Source organism: Castor canadensis, chromosome 5 (genome assembly GCF_047511655.1).
Source record: "Castor canadensis chromosome 5, mCasCan1.hap1v2, whole genome shotgun sequence".
NCBI classification, from domain to species: domain Eukaryota; kingdom Metazoa; phylum Chordata; class Mammalia; order Rodentia; family Castoridae; genus Castor; species Castor canadensis.
In genome coordinates this window covers 17094426-17110824 of record NC_133390.1, presented here as the reverse complement: position 1 = coordinate 17110824, position 16399 = coordinate 17094426, and the positions used below count along the sequence as shown (strand labels likewise).

General features: G+C 35.2%; 1 long non-coding RNA gene across 9 annotated transcripts in view; it reads left to right on the top strand.

Moving 5' to 3' along the window:
- Positions 1-16399, top strand: part of LOC109701394 (uncharacterized) — a 186970-nt gene that overhangs the window by 100961 nt on the left and 69610 nt on the right. For 4 of the 9 annotated variants that reach the window (XR_012447898.1, XR_012447897.1, XR_012447899.1 and 1 more), the window contains one exon: positions 12649-16397. The exons of the other annotated variants lie outside the window; for them this stretch is intronic. This is a non-coding gene — a long non-coding RNA (uncharacterized lncRNA). Of the gene's footprint in view, positions 1-12648; positions 16398-16399 lie in introns of those variants that run through there. 9 annotated transcript variants of the gene reach the window in all.

Below are 16399 nucleotides of genomic sequence, written 5' to 3'. Positions count from 1 at the left end.
AGCAGACTGGGCTCTGCTCCGGTTCTTCTGGAAATAGGATGTCTTTCAGCACTTCTGCCCACCGAGTCCCATAGCTCTGTGGTGCAAACCAAGAACAGGCTGCTATCTGGATTCCTTTAGTTGTGGTGCAAGTGGACATGCACAGTTGAGATTCTATCAGATCTGGGCAGTTAAGCCTTGGGAACCAGCTTGCAATGAATCCTAGGCTTCTATTACCCCTTGATGCTTATTTGTAAGAAATGAACCTGTTTCATGTAACTTGAGTACGGATGCTTTTTCTCACCAGACTCAGATTAAGTTGGTATGCAGTGCACAGGGACCTGGCTTCACACTTTGTAGCATGCTTTGCTAAAATGGTTTTGCTATTAAGTTAATTTTTAACATTGCAAGAATTTGTAGACACAAACAGAAAACTTGCAGAAGACACTCTAGGTTTGTGTCATAACATTATATTATTCTTCTTAAATATAAGCTACCATAGCATATAAAGTAATACGTTTGGATGAAAACCATCTTATACATTCCTATGCAAACTAATCTTCTTTCCATCACAGCTAATTAGCAATTTAAAAATGCTATCAAAAACCATCTTATCTTGTATACAAGATCTAAATTCGGAGGACAGCTCAAAATCAATTTGGGTTAGTCCAAATTATATTTTAGAAGCTGCAGAGGTAAACCAATTTTTTTTAAAAAGAAACTTTATTTATAGCTTTAACACTTTGTGAACAAAATTCTATTTTTATGTTTTTCTCTCTTTTATGATCTTGGGAAGTCACTTGAGTTCTTGCTAAAACCTGCTATTTTTATTTATATAGTTTAATTACTTATGACTTAATATTTTATAATATTTCACAATATTCACTTAAGTAGTTTGGCACACATCCTTACTGTAACCATGCTTGAAAATCAAGGGCAAATTGAAAGCCTTGCAGAATTTGATGCAGAATAGTTCATGTTTTCTTATGTAATGACTGTAACATTTGCAGTTACATAAACTCTAAATTTTCATTTCAAGCAGATTACGTGCTTTCCTGTCATCTCATGTCCATAATTTGTGAAATAGTAACATAAATTATTCTTTTTAAGGCAAGTGTATTAATTTACAATACTGTTCTTTGCTGGGTAAATAAGAAACAAACAATCTTACGAAAACCCAGTTGCTTAAGAGTGAACTATCTTATTCTTACTCCAGATTCCATCACACCTGCCTGTGTTCCATAAAGACAAGTCACTGAAGTGACTTCATCATTCAGTGCTCCCTCAGGCAGCTCAGCAGCATTTAGACCATACTCACGCAATGTACTTAACAGAAGGCTCTCAGAGCCTTCTCAAGAGTTTTCCTGAACCAAGAGAGCAATTGAATTATAGATTAAAAGAACTAACATGCTTCACTTGGCAAAGCACTGTCTTACTACTCACAGGCTTGCCAATCTTTCTTTCTTCCAATGAAGTATTTCATTCAGATAGCTATAGGAAAGCATTTATTAGTTGCTATAACTTTGAGATGAACTCTTGTCTTATTCTCTAGAAAATAAAAATTCTATTCATGTGTGTGCATGCACACACACATGCAAACACATACATACACACAAAGTAAGCTGTCTCCATTTACTTGCTCAGTAAAAAAAACACTTTTTCTCTGCCATATATTTCAGTTCCTTTTTCAGAACTGGGCCTGGGAGAGTAAGAGCAACAGAAACTGATAAAATATTAAAACAGAAGCAATATAAAGGATTCAATGCAGGAATGACTAAGCTTGACTAAATGGACTGTGAGATAGAAACTTGCCAATGAGATTTTAGTTGTGGATACTATATCACACAAGCTTTGTAGTTGACATATATGAGCAGAAACTCCAGTGATTTATAGAGGCAAATGCAGCAACTAGGAAAGGAAATGTATGCATCCAGTGTACAGTTCTACCAAAGAAAAAGGGAGCACATGGCTATGGCCCTGCCTGTGCTTGATTCCTGGGTCCTACTGCTATCTAACCTTGAACAAATGACTTTACTTATTTGTGTTTCATTTTTTTCATTTGTAAAATTGGAATAAGACTGGTATCTTATGTGAACCAATGGAACAGAATGGAAGATACGAACACGAACCCTGAAGCTGCAGCCATTTGATTTTTGACAAAGGAGCCAAAAACATGTGTTGAAGAAAAGACAGCTTTTCAAAAAGAGTTAGGAAAACTGGACATCTGCTTGCAGAAGATTGAAATTGGAACCCAGTCTCTCACTTTGTACAAGTATCACTTCAAAGTGCAGCAAAGCTCTTAATGTAAGACCTATGAAATTACTCCAAGAAAAAAAAAAAAACCAAGGAATACACTGGGTCATATAAACATAGGAAATGACTTTATGAATAAAAACTCCCATGGCTAAAGAGTTAAGAGAGAGAAAGGATTGACAATTCAGACTTCATCGAACTAAAAACCTTCTGCATGGTAAAAGAAACAGTCACTTCACTAATGAGACAGCCTATAGAATGGAAGAAAATCTTTGCCAGCTATACATCTGACAAGGGATTAACCAGCATATACAAGGAGCTCAAAAACCCAACTCCACAGAGAATCAACAACCCACTGAATACATGGGCAAATGAACTGAACAGATAATTCTCAAAAGAAGAAGTACAAATGAGTGGTAAATACATGAAAGTTCAATGTCCTTGGTGACAAAGGAAATGCATACCAAATCAACCTTGAGATTTCACCTCACTCCAAATAGAAAGGCAACCATCAATAACACGAACAACAAATACTGGCAAGTATGCCAGGGTGGGTTGGAGTGGGGGTGGCGTGGGGAGGAATGCTGACACACTTTTGGTGGGAATGTAAATTAGCACAACTGCTTTGGAAAGCAGTATGGAGGTTACTCAAAAAACTAAAAATAATACTACCACATGATTCAGTGATACCAGAAGGAAGGTAAGTCAGGATACAATAGAGTCATCTGCACACCCATGTTTACTGAAGCCCTATTCACAATAGCCAAGCTATGGAAACACCTAGAAGCTTCATAATTGATGAATGGATTAAGAAAATGTGGTACACAATGGAGTATTGCTCAGCCATAAGTAACAATGAAATTTTGTTGTTTGCAGATAAGGTGATGAAACTGGAGAACATCATGTTAAGTGAAATAAGCCGGGCAGGCCTGTACAACTTACTAATAAGAAAGTTCTTCAAAAAAAAGCCTGGTGTCTTGCAGAAAACACTGTTGGAGATTTAAATGAGACAATCTATATAAAATGCCAGTTGCAGTGACAGGCACAAAATAAATTCTCTGTAAATATTATTTCTCATTAGCTGTATGAGCAGTTCACCTTTGACTCTGGAACTTTTTAGTACTGAAGTGGGAAGGGATTCATTTATTATTTATTCAATAAAAAATGCATGCTGTGCTTTCAAAAACAAGACTATAAAGAATAGCAAATTAAAAATAAAATATAGGAAAGTAATTGTTTACTTTTCCCTCTAAAGTTATGTGCTAATTATCACTGAGTAGGAAACATAGACTCGACCCCCTAAATTGGTTGACTGCTTTTTAAAGGTATGTCATTTTTCACAAAGGAGTCTAGATGAATACAAATTCATCATAGTCATTCATATAATAAATAGTCCCTGACTTCATGCCTATTGCCTCTCACACCAGTGCTAAGAACTCAGAACACAAAGACTAAATCACACATGTATGTCTTTAAGTTTAAGAAACTGGAGATCTCATGTGAAAACATACATAAGATAGATTATAATTAATTTACATTATGTGTGCTACATTGGAGGAGAAAACCATGTTGGATTTTCATCCAATGATTGAATTGGTATAGGTAGACAGAAGAGAGATGCATACCTGAAGTGGGAACACATGATCCAAGGAAGGAACCTTAGGAAAAAAGTGACTTTTTTCTGTTAATCATGATTTCTTAAAATCCATATATGAAAGGTACCTTGATATAAAATATGAAGTTCTAAACTTTATACTTAGCTTTATAGGATGTATATAAGTTAGAAAACCAGGTGTCCCATCTTCAGCATATTTTCCCCTGCACTTTAATGGGTGGGAATGACCACGATCTATTTAGGCTTATATAAGTTCTACTCATAAGTAAATTTGAGGATAATCTTCAAAGCTCCTACTTAATACATTTATGTAAAATTTTCACTTTCTTGGGTGCTTTCATTCAGGGTAGCTGCCTAGAAACACTAATGATATCTAAAGAGAAGATTTTAAGCATCCATAAGTATTTTTTGAAATGGTACATTGCTAGGTGACTAAAAATCATGAACTCAGTATATTGGCATTGTTTTGTCAGAAGTCTGAACAGGTTCTACCATAGTCACACTTTCAGAACTTGGGGAATTTATTTTTGTTATCTCTCTGTTCACATATTTTCTCATCTGTAAAGTGGGAGTACAATTCCTATTTTATAAAATTGTGGTGAGAGGAAAGCATACAGTATGCAAATAATCTGTGGCTTTTCTTCCTCTTTACTTACTTCTCTACCCAAGTGACATCACAGAGCAGCATAACACTTAGTAAGGTGTCAACTTAGAATGAGATTGATTTCTATTTATTTTAGGACTATAATAAAGAGGTGGCAATGCCCAATTCAAAATTGCATTTGAATTGGCTCTCCAAATTACTAATATTCTTTATCATGTCACAGAATCTAGAATCATAATTCAGAGTTCTGACATTGCTGTAAGTTACTGGGATTCGGGTGACCATGTGAGGACTTACATCATGGACAAGCAGGTGATCAGCTGCTCATCTGGGAATAGAGAACTCTTTCAGGGGCAGATGCTTCTCACTCTGGACAGCCTGACTGATGGGCAAACATGGGACACAAGGACTTCAAGTATCTCCACCCACAGGCCATTGGGGATAAGGCAAAATGGCAAGATGAAATGCTAGATGTCTGGGGGAAGAAACGTTTCAAAGAAGAGAACTGGTGAAAGTCAGTTAATCAAGCTGTCAGCTGCAGATTCTGTCTTAAGGAGGCAGACGCTAGACCCCTGACTGGTATTTAGAGGAACTTTCACTGCTTTTAGGGTTACAGCAAAGGAATGTTTCATACTGGGCACTGCCATCCTTAACATGCTGACATCCTTGGGTACCAATACCCTGATCCTCTGACCTTGAGGTGTCAAAGCATCCTTGTAGTTTCTGTATAATCAATGATTAAAAGTCATGCTCCCTTTTAGCAGAGAATGTCTCTCTTCCACTCCTGTGAATATAGTACCAAATTTGTCCTCATTAATGGTCAACCTCAAGTTTCTTCTCTGTGAGGATTTTTAGAACACTCCTACCTTTAAAAGACTACTTATTTTTTGAAGTCCTGTGCTGTATGGAATGTGGGCCATTACTGAACTGTCTTACCTTCTCAGGGAGACTGTAAGTGCTAGGGAGGCAGGCATAATGTCTTATACTTCCATTTCAACACACACTCAACCATGTACTAAAAGATGCATCACAGTTGATTTAAGAACTTGAAATCAGTGATTTATCAACTTGAAATCTGAAACTGAAAGTTTCAGAATTGTTGCTGTGCAATTTTTAGGTTTTCTGAGTGAAAATACTATAGGCAGCTATTTTCTTTCAACATGCTGTAATGAGCTGTCAGGATTTAAGGTTCAAATATTTAGTTGTGTCTGATACTGGGTTAATCAAACTATTTTAGAAATTAAAATTTTGGAGAAAGAAATTTGTTTTAATTGTTCTATTGTCCTATTTTACATTTTGGGACTTGTTCATGAAGCATGACTAAAGAAGGTACAAGGTAAAACAAAGACTTATCATTTGAATTATTCAGCAGGGCTGAGCAGGTGGAGGATTTAGATTAACTCAGTAGATCAGCATGAAAAAGAAAAACTAATATTCAGACAGAGTTATAGCTGTGGTCACTGTTTTATTAGGTCAATGATTTTTCCAACATGAAGTGAGATTCTCCCAACAGGTAGGGCAGAGAGTCAGCATTCAAAAGTCTGTGTGTAAGGCAGTTCTAACTCAAAAGTTTCTCTGAGGATAGAAAGACACCATCTTCCTGAGAACAAAACTGTAGATTTGGGGGAAATCTGGAGAGAAAAAATAGGTTTCAGACTTCTTCAGAAAATGTCAGAATTATGCATCACTGGAAGATGAATTTGGTATGAAGAATACACCAAAATTTCAACCTTTATAGCCAAGATGAATGCACTTCTTTAGTTTTTGCAGTGGAATATTTTGGAGAAATCAACATGATAAGAAATTGATATATTGCTGAATTCCTCAGGTGTTCACAGTTTTCTTACTCTAACTGATGCTTTTCCTGGTGTCTGGCTGGCTCTGAGGTTGGTCTGTAAATTATGATTCTCTGTTGCAGAAGAAACCTGTGGATCAGAATGAGCAAAACAACATGTTTATTTAAAAGATTCAGGATAATTCATAGTATCTTGGAGGAATATGAAAGTTAGGCGCGAGTTCCTGGACTACTTCCCTAAACTCTACTAAGCTGGTGAGAAATTATTTCTGTCACTAAATAGCCACTACTAATGCCATCATCACAGGGAGAAAAAGCAACATCCCTCTCCTTCCTTTCTATATCACTGGCTCTGATGGGCAGAACCTAACTCAAGTGCCTATGACAAGCTTCAAGGGAGACCAGAAAATATGTACTATTCTCAGCACTTCAAGGGAAGGGAATTCTTTGTGCCTTGCCAAGATTCAAAAATAGAATTCTTCTAACAAGAATGATGTTAATTTGTTGGGTAATCAAATGCACAACAAATATCCACTACTACGGGTGTCATCTCTATTCAAATTGCCACTGCATTGTCACAACCTGGAAGTGTGGGCTCACTAACTATTTCTTGAATAAATTAATGTGTCTAAAGAAGCATTTTTATTATAAACAACCTCATATACCAATTAAAAATGGAATAAAACAATTCAAACTTTCTCTGTTTTATGATATAGGATTCTATGTAGAAATTAATGTTGACAATTTTATCTAAATGCTATTAGCCAGAACTATTATTGGGACAGAATCTTTCTTTTTAACTTTTGTTTTCAAAGACAAGATAATTGACCTGTTTAGCAAATTCCTGTTCATCCTTATGCCTCTGATTCACTTGATTTCTTGCAGAGAGGCTCCATGCCTTGATAATATTGTGTTCTTGACTGTTTTCATGTCCTACCATGCTGTATCCTCTTTGAGGTCAGGAATTGTGCCTGTCTGTTTGCTGTTGTATGCAGCATGCAACACAATCCTGGTGCTTATATTGCATTCAGTGTATGCTTGCTGAACAAATACATAAAATCATTGTCTACAGGTGCTACTGTACTTATAATAAATTGAAAAAATGATGAAATACATTGTTATTACAGATATTTGTGTGGTACAGCAGATCTAATTTTCTATTTGATTCAGATACTGAAAATTTATTTATTCAATCTCCTTATGGGGGGTTAGATTCATATGCACACCTATTATATAAATATATTCATACCATCACAGACAGTCATGGGATGACAAAAAGCACATAATAGTTATCAATTTTCCTTAAAAAACAGCATTTATAAGCAGCCATTCATCACATTGTTCATTTTTATAAGCCATGCAGCAATACTGAGTTTAATTAGGAAATTTGTAGGAATTTTAAAATCAAAATCTAACATATATAATTATAATTCACATAGAAAGAGATTTGATGATACATCTATCTGCTTGTATGTTTTCTGGAACCTCCAATCAAGGATGCCAGAACTTTGATGACACTCAAGATGAAATGGCTTGGATTTGATTAGAGAATTTGGGAGCGGTAGGGTAGAGAAGACAGAGCAAGAATGATTCAAATTAATCACATTTTAAGTCTTTCCTTTTGTTGAAGTTATTGTCCTGCATCTATGATGTTTTCCTCCATATTTCTTACCCTATGGCACTAAGCTCTCTGTTACAGCACCAGAAGCAGGGCAGAGCTTGAAGTGTAGGGATCTGTGATGGGCAGATTCATGTCGTCCTTTGCCCTCCACACTCTTCAGTCATCTTCCTCATCTTTCTCTGTCTGTTCCAAATTCTTATCTATCTGCCAGCCTGCTGGCTATGAGCAACCCTCATGTGTTCCTCTAATACTTGTTATCTTTGGATGGAGCACTGGTGCTGCAGACTTCTCGCTGCTCTCTGGAGGCCTTGTTCTCAGCAAGCTGTCAAGTTAGAAAGAAAATAATGAGTCATTAGCTGAAGAGTCAATATATGATAAGGCTTAATGGCTGTCCTCACAGTAGTGTTCATATTTTCTTCTGGGAATGATTATTTTGAAACTGAAAAAATAAAGACAATATTTAACGCTTAAGATACAAGATAGTAGAGCTTCCTGATAAGACTCCACTTACACTCCTGTTTATTTTAGAGTCATTGATGCATTTTTATGATGATCTAGTAAAAAATACACATTAAATGAAAATGAGTGAACATTTTTTAAAAGATTGACTCATTTTCCTTTTCTTTTTTGAGTGATTGGATAATCAAGATCATATTACTTGTGAATGTCAATACAACCTTGGTTTTTTTCTTGAGATTTTGAATTTAACTAATACGAATCTAGTAAGCCTTTAAGACCTTTACTTTGTTAGGGCCTTTTTCTCTTTAAACATCACCATAAAGAAATAATCTCCTAGTAGAAATGACTAAAAGCATATTAGAGATAAATGCCCAATTGCCATTTCTAAATTAGCATTAAAATATTTTCTCTTCTTCATTCTCCACCGGAAGGAGTTATTTAAAACTAAACACAAAATATCCACCTCCATAGCTGATATAACCTGACTATAAATAGAGAATGTCTGTCAACACTCAACTTATAGATTCACCAAGAAAATGATAAACTTTTAATGATTTCAACACTAGGGAGGATATGTCTTAACCACCCATACAAATGGTGTCACTTGAAAAACAATCTATTTTAAACTCAATATTAGTAGCATGATTTGCACTAATGTAGATTTTTCATAAACCTAAGAAAATGGCTTGCTTAAACTTATTATGGGATGGAAATCAACATTTTTAAACATAAAATACAGTTTATGGTAAAATATGTATCAATGATAAAGCTTAGAAAAAAATTACTCATTAAAAGTGTCACTTGTTACTGGAGCAATAATCAATAGAGCATTAAACATCACATTTTATTGCAATGAAAGGAGAATAAACATGAAGACCACAGTGCACTCTTGTAAACGGTATGACTTGTAAATGTCAGTGAAAACTTATTTAACACTAAAAGGCTATAAGCATTTGCTAAGGGAGTTTTAAAATTCATTCAAGACAGCTGAAGGTTACATGAGGAAAGGGCAGCTATATATAGCATGCACACATGAAGGTAATGTAAAATATGAATGGATAAAAAAGAATCAAATCTGGTTCTGATTGGAGTGTTCATTGTATTTGGTATTCTAGAAAGAGCATGTATGGAAGCCTAAAGTTTAGCATTATGAATATTTTATTGGGTACCTTGTTTTATATTCACAAAAAGCAGACTTTCTTTTCCAACATACACGATATATATGGATGGGTAGAAGGCAATTGTAATGCTTTCACAGATAAATGCATTTGAGCATACATCACATGGTTTGGACAGCAATCTCTTTCTGGGAAATTGTCTTTTGAAATTTATAATCTTCAACATTTGGTTGTATTGTTCTGCATGGTTTCTCTATAAACCTGATAATTGATAAGAAAGGTTTCTGAAAATTTCCCCTTAATTTTGTAAATGCAGAGTTTCATGGAAGATAATCATGACATTCTGACAGAGTAGGAGAATCAGTATATGATACAGGGAGTCCTAGTGGTTTAGCTCTGTGGACCTCATGGGTTGCAAAAGCCACACCTTGGAGATCGCCCAGCCATTTTCAAAGAAAAACCTCTTTTGAGGCACTAGTTTCAGTTTCTTTCCATGTTTTCAAATTGAAAACACCAGAGAAGCTCCAAGGAAAATTTAGGCATTATGTTCTGAATATGGAGTAGCAATTAAAATGCAATAGCACCATTTTTACAATGCAAGTTTAATTTAGCATTCATCAGAAGGAATAAAAGCAATTAAAAAAGTCTGGGATAGTTTATATTTCTACCCCAAAAGTGTTTATCATACCTAGGCCTTTTCAGGTGTCCAAAGGAAACTTCCAAATACATTTCAAGATTAGCAATCCAGCTCTGCAGAGGAATGGATGCAACAGTTCAGCATTTATTTTGAGTTGGCCAATGAAAACTGTCATTTTCATCTTCAAAGTAGTTAGTTGTTTTTCATTTCTGAAACAGAGTAGTTTTCAAGGTTAATTTTTTCAGATTTTTTAACTGAAAATGGCAACAAGAGAAGAGAAAGTTCATTTCTGTACAATGCCTAGAATCAAACAATGACAAATTTACAAAATATATAAAGAACACCCAAAGCAGAATAGGAAAAATAATAGATAATTGTAATAATGAGTATGTGGCATGATTTGTGTTAAAGTCTTTATACAAGAGGCACTGGTTTCCCGTCACTGATATAACATATTATAGAAATTTGGTGGGGAGGCTTAAAAGCACATAAATTTATTATCTTGTAGCTGAAGAGATCCAAAGTCTAAAGTGGGTCATCGGTTGTGTTTCTTCTGGAGACTTTAGGGAGAAATTTGCTTCATTGACTTTCCAGCAACTTGAAGCTGCCACATTCTTTAGCTTATGGGCTCATAGGCTCGTATATACTCTGACCTTTTTTCAATTTCTACGTCTCCTTCTACCACACATGTATAACATAGAAATGTTGTACAATTTTAACTCTGCTATCTACTCATTGACTTTTGTTGCCTATTGCTCTGAAAGTCCTTTTTCAATATTAAAGGCAAGTGAGTAAGACACCTAAATTACTAGACATGCAAGGAATAGATGTGGCATTATTTTTCTAAGATCTTGAAACTCCATCCCAACACATTGTTCCTTCAAAATCTAATGTAGTAAAATTGATTCCAGGATAAAGGGATTCAATTTCAATTTACTTCTCCACTGAATTTCAACATGTTTGTGTCTTGTATGGGTACAAATGAGCTGTAAAATGATGGAATTATTGGTAACATTTCTGAGAAAAGCAATACAAATTGGAGAATTGATTTGTATGCAAGATAATAGATGTGTGATTGGTTAGGGTATATTTCTACTTAAGGAATAATGGGGTTGTAATTATTGAACTACCTCTAAGGAGAAAGAGTCTCCAGTGAAACTACAATGAAATGATCACAATATGGTGTCTTTCACCACCATGTTGCCATCTTAACATCAGCAGGGCTGTGCTTTGACTTTGAGAGAGACATGGTGTTCATTCCTCTTTTGGGAAGAAAAAAGAGCAGAAAATTAGTTAGGATACTTCTTTAGTGGAGCAGTCTCATTTTCTTTTATGCTTTGTACACTGACATTTCACAGGAATGAAATTCTAAGAATAGTCAGCCCTCTATATCCATGGATTCTGAGTTCATAGGTTTAACCAATGGCAGATAGAAATTATTCAGGAAAAAAATGGCACCTTTACTGAATGTGTATAGACTAGTTTTCTTGTTATTATTCCTAATCAACACAGTACAATAGCTATTTCTATAGGATTTACATTTTATTAGGCATTATAAATAATCTAGAGAAGATTTAAAATATATGGGAGGATGTGTGTGCATAGGTTCTACATCAACGCTTTTTCATTTCACATAAGGGAAGTTTACAAGAATCGAAGAATCCTTAGATTTCAGTATTCTTGGGGGATCCTGGAACCAATCTCCCATGGATACCAAGAAATCACTTCACTTATATGTCTAGGATAGCTAAGCCATTCATATAATGTTGTGAACAGAAAAGCTCAGTACATTGACTTTTACTCCCCAAATTTCATGTTCTACTGAAAATCACTTCAATAAGATGGAGTTTTGATATGTGACAAAAGCATTCTTGTCTCTATCGTGTTTGAAATATCTACTTTTGAATTATATATTCATAACCTTCTCACAAATCTTCCTTAAATTAAAGTATATCCTTGTTACTGGCTTTTAGGGACTGTTTTCTTCCTGGGGTGTGATCACATTTAGTCCCTTCTAAGTTCATTGGATCAGTGTCTTTCCCCATAAGATGTAAAGATCCATGAATTTGGATTCATGAGAGGTCTGCTTCCCACAATTTCCTCAGTGACTGAGTAGCATCTGACATTGAGAAGGTAGTCCATAAACATCTCACAGAAATATTTGTGGATGCTAAAAAAACAAAAAAATTTTTCAGATGCATGCAAAATGCATAAATAGAAGGATTTTGAAAGTTTATTTTTCAACTAAATGAATAATTAGCTTGTATTTGAAATTGAACCCGCTAAAGAATAGTTCAGAACCCCTGCTGGATGGCATTTTCCTCACAGAATGGAGACAGATTTGCTGTCTTCTGGTTACCTATACTATGTGCTTTGTTGTTTTGCCTGGGTGTCTGTCAAGAACCGTGGCCTATGATACCTTCAGAAAGTAAAAGAAATCAAGACAAACAGTAGAGCCAATTATCTTTGAATGTAAGAGGATTTTCTTGGTCCAAAAGGGGGTACTTTTCAATAAATTGCTAGGAAAGCATATTTTCCTTACCTGTTTTGATGATTCTCGTTTTCAGGTGACTCCTGAAATAGTTGTTAACTGCAGCTGAGAGCAAACCCTGTGGTCTGGAAGCCCTGGTGCAGAGCAAGGGACATGTTGCAGAGTGGGGGCTTCCATGCAGTACTGGGACCTCCATCACTGAGCTGCACATCCAAGGAGAGGAGCTGTGACTTAGTCGAGAAATTCCACTTAAACATCTGACAGACACATGCAGTGACACCTTTATGATTCACGTAGCATTTAATTTCTTGCTGATATCCTTCCTTAAACACTGAAGACCAAGTATACGAGGATCTATAATTATCTACCTGTCTTTTTGTTTGAATAATGCCTTGTTGCCTAGGAACTGCGGCAATAGATATGCCATAAGAACATGCTCAAATTGTCTTTTTTTAAAATGCTGGGTCAATTTTTTTTTCACATTGCTTCTATTGTTATGAAGGTTCATTAAAATCTATGTCCTATTGTGGATTTGTTTGTTTAGAATAGGTATGAACTGTGCATGCCCAATTAAGTATGAATAAAATATTCCAGTTTCCATTTGCCTTTCAATTTGTTATCTGACAAAACTTGGTTTCTGTGGAAAGCAACTGTTTGTGTATTATGAAAAAGTGCACAGTAAAAGGTGATTAATCTAGCATTCTATCAGCAGGAACTCTTCTGATAATTTCTCCCACACAGAATGCAATGAAAATTAATATTTATTATGATGATATTGAAAAAATAATGACCTTAAATCATCACAAAAAATAACTAATTTATCTAAGCCCATAATTTTATGCACCAGAGAACTGAGCTTCTGTGAGACAGTCTGCCTCAAAACCACGTTTGGTGACAACTTGGAATTAGAGATACCCACACTAACTGACCTTATTATCTCAGTCCTTAATTGAAATTTTCTTCCATCCACAAATGTTGTCTATTCTAAACCTACAAATCCCTCAAACAGAGCCAAAAATAATCTCTGTGGTTTTTGAGTGTTAAGAGATTCTTAATGTCTAGGCCTTGCATCTTGATACGTAGTTAGAGTGATTGCTCATTTAATAAACTCTAATGACAAAGTCCTTTCCCAGCTTCTATGTAATCACAACCAGCTACACTGAATTTTATTTTTCTTTTCTTAAACCTTCACTTATGCTATATACACCCAGGAACAGGGTGTATGGAAGCAAGTTAGGTGGGGTAATAATCACACAAACACTATGCATGCACGGTGTAAGGTGAGAATCAGCCTGAGTCAGTTACTGAAGCTACCTTTGTATTTTCCTCCTGTTCAGTGTCTGTTATCCTTAAGTCTTAAAAGTTCCTGATTTGTACAGTGTACATAGTAACTCTACCCAGTGCAATTAAACAGGAAAAGAATTCTTCTATTATACTGTAATTATGCATTAATTTATCCATCACAATTATCACTCACTCAACACCTAATGCGTGCTGGTGTTATACCAGGTATTGCCTCAGGAGACGTGGAATGATATTAGGATGCATTAAGCAATGGAATTTTATGTATCATAGAATACTGTATGTATACATGCTGCAGACACACATCTATGGGTGTATATCTATATTGTTCTCAAGGTGTTTTAACTCCTGCCAAAATCTAGCTGTTCAGGTCTATAAGTGTAATGCTAGACATACATTTTATGGCCTTTAAGTAGTAATCATGTCCATCAATTACTGAATGCTTACTCTGTGTCAGGGACTCTATGATTATCATTTTAATCTATAATAGCCTTATCAGGTAGTATATTGTTCATGATAGGAGAATTGCTGTAATAAACACAACAAAATCTCAGTGATAAACAAAAAGAGATTCATTTCTTGTCATTTCACTGTAACTTTTCATCATCTAGTGATTCGGGGATCCAGGTTGTATTTCTACCATCTCTACCTTGAACCTTCACTATTTCCACTGGACTATTTGCATGTGGCCCAGCAACTAGTGAAGAAAACACACGCAAATGCATTTCTGAGACCAGGTCTGGAAATGGCATATACTTGTTTCACTCACGTGACATCCTCATGGTGAATAAATTGTAGAGCTGAGCTTCTCAAAGGCCACACCCTTACTCACTACCTAATGTTGCCTCCTAGCTATAGTTTAGCTTAATCAATGTTAATTACACCAGTGATCTATGCTGTTATGACATAGTCCAACTAATAAGGAAAACATGAATGGATTTCTTTTAGAACTTAAATGGTTGAGCATATTTCTAAAAACAAACTGGAAAATCTATCTCTTGCATTTTTTTTCTGACTCATTTTTTTCCAAGCAAATGACTTTAGATGTTAATAAATAGATGGAAACTAATTATTTGTTTTAACCACATCAGTTATAATTAATTATTGGGCAATTTGAGCTTTGTCTGATTTTGCTTTGTGGAATTTAGAATCCTAGTTAAATATAACTTCCCTTAGTGATGACTAAATTAAAAGAAATTTTGACTTTCTCTTCTACATGGGTAATTGTATATGTACATGAGGCATTTCTAATTTTGAACTAATTATTTGTTGCTCTTTTCATAAACAACATCGATGTTTCATAACAATTTAGTACTAACTAAAGTAGTAGTGAAAATGTTTTTATCTGTTTTGATGGTATCTCCGCACAATTTGTGTTTTGGCACAAATCTTGAGTTCTTATACTTAATTCAATACATTTTTTAAAAGCAATCACATTTACAAATGTTACATTGAGCCATTCTTGCTCTACTTAGCAATCATATAATATGTCCTAACTCAATATTCTCAGGTTTTTTATCACCAAGGAAGGAAAATAAGTAGCACAAATCAAGTATTAAGGTAGAAATCAAGTGAAAACTACAAATTTAATCACTCTGTTTGCAGAATGATTCAGGGTATCAAGGTATTTGATAAGACCAAAATCGGTAAGACAATTTTGAAACAATTGTTACATGGAATTATTGTCATTTGATCTATAGACCTGCTCCAAAAATGTCTCTGTGTGTGTGTGTTTGCATGTTCTGGGAGACTGTGGTAAAAAAAAAAAAAAAGCTTATTTCTCACTTGATGCAGAATTCTCCATAATTGCTAAAAGTCTTACAGCCTCCTTAGTGGGCAAGTATGTGATAACTGTCTTTATCTGTGTGCTCCAGAGAATTCTGGAGAGAATACAATTAGTAAACTTGAACTAATTTTAGTGGATTTATATTACTCCAAAAATTGATATAAATGCTACAAAGAATTTTTTTTGAAAAAAATTTAACTTTGCACTGGACAACTCTGAGACAAACTGCTAGGTTGGTGTTATGGTATTGAATTTGTGACTTCCCAGAAGGTATGTTGAAGTCCTAACCCTATACCTGAAAATATGACCTTTGGAAATTGGATATTTACAAATTTAATTAAGTTAGGATGAGGTCATTGGTGTGGATCCTAATCTACACCTTATTACAGGGTAGACAATGGGAAGACACACACAGGGGAATGTCACTTCATATGAAGATGAACTCACAAGAGGAATATTAAACACAGAGGCAAGTTTGGAGCTTCAAGTCAAGGATTGCCCAGCCTAGAGCTGGAAAGAAGCAAGGATAATTTCTACCCAGGGTCTCAGAGCAGTCATGATTCAATGGACACCTTGATTTTGCACTTCTGCTTCTAGGAGCTGGAAGAGTCAATTTCTGTTGCTTTAAGGCACTCAGTTTGTGAAATTGTTATTGCAATCCTGGGAAATTAATTTGGAGAGTTTTAAGTCAAATATGGAAAAGGGAAAAATCTTCTAACTCATTTGCTCTTAATGTCTC